General features: G+C 52.5%; 2 non-coding genes across 2 annotated transcripts; both read right to left on the bottom strand.

The window, feature by feature from the left end:
• Positions 1-2,115: 2,115 nt before the first annotated feature.
• LOC137930084 (5.8S ribosomal RNA) lies at positions 2,116-2,272 on the bottom strand. The gene has a single exon (XR_011108891.1). It is a non-coding gene; the product is annotated as a 5.8S ribosomal RNA (ribosomal RNA).
• Positions 2,273-3,079: 807 nt separating this feature from the next.
• LOC137930074 (small subunit ribosomal RNA) lies at positions 3,080-4,983 on the bottom strand. Its single transcript, XR_011108885.1, has one exon. It is a non-coding gene; the product is annotated as a small subunit ribosomal RNA (ribosomal RNA).
• Between the last annotated feature and the right edge of the window lie 1,785 nt (positions 4,984-6,768).

Raw genomic sequence — 6,768 nt, 5'->3', positions numbered from 1 at the left:
ACATGCTAGACTCCTTGGTCCGTGTTTCAAGACGGGTCCTGCGAGTGCCCGAAACTGAATCATCGCAGACAGAGACGCGCACGGTCCGAGACAGCACGGCTGCGACGACAGACGCGCCGCAACGAGGTCCGCGCTCGGGCAGGACCTCGTGTACGACGTTATCTTGCGTCGGGCCGGACGCGCCTTTAGAGAGCGCGTGCGCGATTCTTATCATTATACCGTCCGGCGGCCGATCGGCTACCGCGAAACGGTCCAACGTCCTGACTCCGCTCGCGCGAAGTGAACGCTGGGCTGCCCGTCGGCGGCGCTTAGATCGACACCCGAACGGGTCGCGATGCATTACTGAGAGAGAAGTGCACGCCCTCCGCGGACGTCGACGCGCACCGGCCCGTGCGACGCGATACAGCGCCCGATTAAAGGCGGACCGGACGTCGCATCAGAGCGCGGGCGCGTACGCCGCGGAATGACGATGAATCTCTCCGTTCGTTCATTCGAGTTTCGCAGGTTTACCCCTGAACGGTTTCACGTACTCTTGAACTCTCTCTTCAAAGTTCTTTTCAACTTTCCCTCACGGTACTTGTTCGCTATCGGTCTCGCGGTTATATTTAGCCTTAGATGGAGTTTACCACCCACTTAGGGCTGCACTCTCAAGCAACCCGACTCTTAGGAGAGTCCCTCTCGCCGCCGCCCTCCGTCGCTACGGGCCTGGCACCCTCTGCGGGAAAACGGCCCCGTTCAAGACGAACTTGGACAGGAGTATCGACGACGAGAAAGCGGAACCTCCCGAACACCACATCTCCCGCGCTCGAGACGATCGCGGGATTCAGTGCTGGGCTCTTTCCTGTTCGCTCGCCGCTACTAGGGAAATCCTTGTTAGTTTCTTTTCCTCCGCTTACTAATATGCTTAAATTCGGCGGGTGATCCTCCCTGATCTGAGGCCAACGATAAAAATTCGAGGCAGACGCGATATCCGTACGCGACGTCCCTTATTATATTTTTGACGACGACGAACCGACGGACCGCGCGCGCAAGCAAGCAAGCGCGCACGGCGGCCGGTCGTCGTCGCGGGACGCCCTTCGGACGTCGAGTCCGCCTACCGTACACCACCCCCACCGTCGCGATCATCGCGCGTCGCAGAGCGAGTGCGCGTGCGCGAGGCGCGCGCGTCGCGAGTCCTTAGAGGTCTCTAGACGCGCGCACGCACAACGCAACGCTGCACACACAACACGCGTTGCGCGATGAACGACGACGATGACGATGATGATGATTATGATGATACGAGCGTAAACGAAAATCTCGACACGCATACGCGAGCGCGAGTACTTTTCGTTAGCGATCGATCGTCCGGCCCTTTCGGTATCGGTCCGTATCGATACGATAATATAACGTTCGCACTGGAACGACGACGCGTATCACCGACATAATACGGATGCGTAGCGACGACGAGCGGTGAACTCTCTCGCATCGGGCTAGGCGCGCGCGCACATGAACATCACGTAATGTTTACTTACATATGTTTGTGTGTGCGTTACGCTTGCCGCGCAAGAAAACATTCACCGCCTGCCGGTCGCATCCGTCGGAGACGCGTCGTCTGTGCTTCCGATATATTTTATTATATCGTATACACGAACCGATGAGCTCGGACGAAGACCGCACTACGAAGACTCGCGTCTTAGCGATGCGTGTAATCTTTTCACACTCGTTTCATATTCAATACAATTCGATATATTTAAACGGACCGTAAACGCGCTCCGCGCGTACGCGGACGTGAGGGGTGCAGCACCCCGCCGTCCGTCGTCCGTCGCGAAGAACGTTCAACGGAAACCGTCAATTGTTCGAAAGAGCGCGCGCCCGCTCGCCCGCGCGCGGTAGTGCGGCAGCGGCAGCGCGACGACAGCGACGGCGGATAGTGAGAGAGAGAGAGTGAGAGCCGCGGCGGCGCGGACGAGAGACTCTTATTAGAGATCGTCCCATCGCACCGTCCGCGAGCTCGTTCATCACCCCCCACCAACCCGCCGCCGCCGCGTCGCGCGTCACCGCCGCGCGCATCGACCGGCGCGAGCGCACGTAGCGCGCGTTCTACACCGAACAGTGTGGTTTTTATATTTTAACAGCCGGCCCTCAGACAGGAGTGGTCCTGGATATTTCTCCACGGACCGCAATGTGCGTTCGAAATGTCGATGTTCAAATGTGTCCTGCAGTTCACACTATGACGCGCAGTTAACTGCGTTCTTCATCGACCCGCGAGCCAAGTGATCCACCGTCCAGGGTAATGGTTTTTTCTTAATGTTGTTATTACTTACGGTAGCGGCCTACGGCTCTCGCCGTCGGCCACTTGATTGTCCGTTTTTATGTATTAACGTCGAAAGTTGGTCGAATTCATGTGCGCCGAGGCGTTCATAAAGAAACGGCACCGAAAAAGCTTAACGCCCCGACGCGAATCCTTTAGAATGATGAACGACGACGACCCGCGCACCCCCCAACGAGCTGGCGTGACGCACGACATTGTCATCTTTCTAACCGCTTAAATTTCGTTTTGTATAGCGCCAACCGACAATAAAGGGCCTGAGCTAGGCAGTGGGGATTTTCACCGCTTCGAACGCTCCGTTTGGTATGCCCCGGTCGGCGCTCGTCTCTCGGCGTTTTTCCGCCACCCGGCCGCTTCGACGGCGGCGGAGGCAGCGGCGGCGGTAGCACTTTCGACGAATGCCACCACCGCCACCGGCCACCGCCACGGCGCCGTCGCCGCTGCGCCGTTAGGCGTAATAGACGCTAGAGACAATTATTTCACATTTTATTTTTTATACATATATACAAACACGCACACACACACGCACGCACACGCGCGCGCGCTCGTCCGCATTAGATACGAACAGCAGCGCGCGCGTACGTACATATATATGTATATATGTCGTATATATATATATCATTATGGATGTATTACATATATATATGTGTAAACACGGTATGTACGAAGTCGTCGTCGTCGTCGTCGTCGTCGTCGCAACAGCAACAACAGCAACAGCGGCGCAACAACGTTCGTGAACATATCACGCGTCTCGCACACATACACACACGTTAATGATCCTTCCGCAGGTTCCCCTACGGAAACCTTGTTACGACTTTTACTTCCTCTAAATGATCAAGTTTGGTCAACTTCCCAGCAACGCCGACGGCCGTGAAGCCACCGCGTGTCGGTCCGAAGACCTCACTAAATCATTCAATCGGTAGTAGCGACGGGCGGTGTGTACAAAGGGCAGGGACGTAATCAACGCGAGCTTATGACTCGCGCTTACTAGGAATTCCTCGTTTATGGGGGATAATTGCAAACCCCAATCCCCAGCACGAAGGAGTTTCAACGGGTTGCCCGGGCCTCTAGGCCAGGGAGAACATGCTGATTCCTTCAGTGTAGCGCGCGTGCGGCCCAGGACATCTAAGGGCATCACAGACCTGTTATTGCTCAATCTCGTGCGGCTCGAAGCCGCCGGTCCCTCTAAGAAGAATTTTAATACGTCGCCAGTGAGTTGCGCCACCGGAGCGGCGCACACCTAAATGACGACGCCTATTTAGCAGGCTAGAGTCTCGTTCGTTACCGGAATTAACCAGACAAATCGCTCCACCAACTAAGAACGGCCATGCACCACCACCCACCGAATCAAGAAAGAGCTGTTAATCTGTCAATCCTTCCGGTGTCCGGGCCTGGTGAGATTTCCCGTGTTGAGTCAAATTAAGCCGCAGGCTCCACTCCTGGTGGTGCCCTTCCGTCAATTCCTTTAAGTTTCAGCTTTGCAACCATACTCCCCCCGGAGTCCAAAATCTTTGGTTTCCCGGAAGCTGCCCGCCGAGCCATCGTAGTAACGTCGGCGGATCGCTAGATGACATATTTACGGTTAGAACTAGGGCGGTATCTAATCGCCTTCGAACCTCTAACTTTCGTTCTTGATTGATGAAAACACCTTTGGCAAATGCTTTCGCTGATGTTCGTCTTGCGACGATCCAAGAATTTCACCTCTAACGTCGCAATACGAATGCCCCCAGTTATCCCTATTAATCATTACCTCGGAGTTCTGAAAACCAACAAAATAGAACCGAGATCATATTCTATTATTCCATGCACGAAATATTCAAGCAGCATTTTGAGCCCGCTTTGAGCACTCTAATTTGTTCAAAGTAAAATTGTCGGCCCATCTCGACACTCACCGAAGAGCACCGCGATAGGATTTTGATATTGAACCGCCGTTTTACCGACGGCTCACCGACGATATGCTCCGCAGACGTGTCAGTATCACCGCGGATGCGGTGCACCGACAGCGCGGCGCACAAATGCAACTACGAGCTTTTTAACCGCAACAATTTTAGTATACGCTATTGGAGCTGGAGTTACCGCGGCTGCTGGCACCAGACTTGCCCTCCAATTGTTCCTCGTTAAAATATTTAAAGTGTACTCATTCCGATTACGAGGCCTCGTAAGAGTCCCGTATCGTTATTTTTCGTCACTACCTCCCCGTGCCGGGAGTGGGTAATTTGCGCGCCTGCTGCCTTCCTTGGATGTGGTAGCCGTTTCTCAGGCTCCCTCTCCGGAATCGAACCCTGATTCCCCGTTACCCGTGACAACCATGGTAGTCGCAGAAACTACCATCGAAAGTTGATAAGGCAGACATTTGAAAGATGCGTCGCCGGTGCTGGACCATGCGATCGGCAAAAGTTATCCAGATTCATCAAAATTAACGACTTCGGACGCGAGGCCCTCCGTCGATTGGTTTTGATCTAATAAAAGCACTCATCCCATCACTGGTCAGAGTTCTGATTGCATGTATTAGCTCTAGAATTACCACAGTTATCCAAGTAACCGAGGTAAGATCTAAGGAACCAAAACTGATATATTGAGCCATTCGCGGTATCGCCTTAATACGGCTTGCACTGAGACATGCATGGCTTAATCTTTGAGACAAGCATATAACTACTGGCAGGATCAACCAGGGAGCTAGCTAGAGCTAACACACACCAACACCGCACATACGAGAGATATGAGGGTGATGATGATATGATAGACGTGTGACAAGCGACGCGTCGGACGTTCGAAACGCCGTGACGCGCCGGTGCCTAGGTAGCTTTTTGCGTGCGTGCGTGCGTGCGTATTTATTACAATACACACACAACACCACACCGCAACAACAAAATGAATTCGTTTTTCTATCTGTTCACGGAGGAAAATGTATATCTCAACACTCGCCTCGCGTTCGTCCAGATTTACTTTGGACGCGGCATCGCGTCCGATTCATCGGAACGTTCTTTGACGAGACACATACAAATCTTCACTTTTATAAAATATCGTTTCGCAAAACGAACAATGACCGATTTCCAGCCCGGTTTTAGAGAGATCCGAAATCCTTGATTTATATATCATGATCGACCGTCGCGCGACTAGCGCGCGACGAGCTCGTTGATGCGATGCGTTAAGGGCCGCCCCGAAGTCGACTCGGGAGCCCAACGCCGTTCGCGTTAATTAAACGAGACGTTCTCTTACGCCTTCCGCTCTTACATAACGGAGACGTCGTCCGACACAGTTTACGGTGTGTTGTTGTGGGGAGATGATCCCCTTTTTCTTCCCTCCTCCGCCGCCGCTGTGTCGTTCGTGCGTTTGTCGGTTATAGAAGTTTCAGTTTCGGGCGTTCTCGTTGGTGGCGCGCGTTGTTTGTGTATCGGTGTTATTAGTTTTGTTCGATTCGCGCGCGTTTTCTAAGAATAATTTTTAATTTTTTTTTTTTTTATAAAAAAAAAAAAAAAAAAACTAAATCTAAAAAAAACGCAATCTCCGCAAACAAACTAACACCACCACACCACACACACCCCACCAACCAAAAAAACACACTCCACACTCCACAACCACCAACAAACAAAACAAAACAGAAGAGCATCGGAGAGAACTCTATTCGGCCGACCGGCGCGTCTCGCGCCAGTCCCATGTATATGCGGGAACGACTGTATGCGTCTCCGCGTAGCGCGATAGAGCGTTCGCGTATCGATTGCATACCACCGATCTACATATCTATATCTGACCCTGATCTCGATGTCATCGTCGTCGTCATCATCATCATCATCATCATCATCATCATCATCATCATCATCATCATCGTTCGACCCGATCGCGGATTGCGCGTAGCCAGCCGCCGATGCGTTCGCGTATCGATTTCTGAAAACGACAGAGTCCGGTCCCGTTCGCGTATCGATGCATAAATTTCGTGCTGATGACGATCGCACTCTTTCATACGCGATGTCGACTGAGACAAAGAAAGGTGTCGTCGTCGTCGTCGTCGTCGTCGTCGTCGTCGTCGTCGTCGAGACGGTAGCGGTCCGTAATAAAGATCGTGCGGCCCGGCCTCGGGGTGCGGATAGTCACTCGGGCGTTCGCGTATCGATTTCGGAAAACGACAGAGTCCGGTCCCGTTCGTGTATCGATTTTCTAACGTGATATCGTCCTGATTCCGTGTGTTAAAATTACGATTAATGTCGATGCTAAAACTTTACTATCTTCAATATCGTCATCGTCATCATCGTCATCATCGTCATCATCGTCATCATCGTCATCATCATCATCACGTTGGGCACAAGCAGTGGAACGTTTAAACGCATCGTCGTCGGTCCATTCGCGGTCAAATTATTTATATCCAGTATTAAAATTATTGTATTGATTGATTGTGTGTTTCGTTACGGACGTGCCGCGCCTCGCGACTATTGTTATCGATCGCCGTTACCGAGCTCGTCATG

The sequence above is a fragment of the Battus philenor genome, unplaced genomic scaffold, assembly GCF_028537555.1.
Source record: "Battus philenor isolate CCGP_79_NKW_IND1 unplaced genomic scaffold, ilBatPhil1.0.hap1 SCAF_57, whole genome shotgun sequence".
NCBI classification, from domain to species: domain Eukaryota; kingdom Metazoa; phylum Arthropoda; class Insecta; order Lepidoptera; family Papilionidae; genus Battus; species Battus philenor.
The sequence above is the reverse complement of the archived record's forward strand: the minus strand, read 5'-3'. Positions and strand labels throughout refer to the sequence as shown.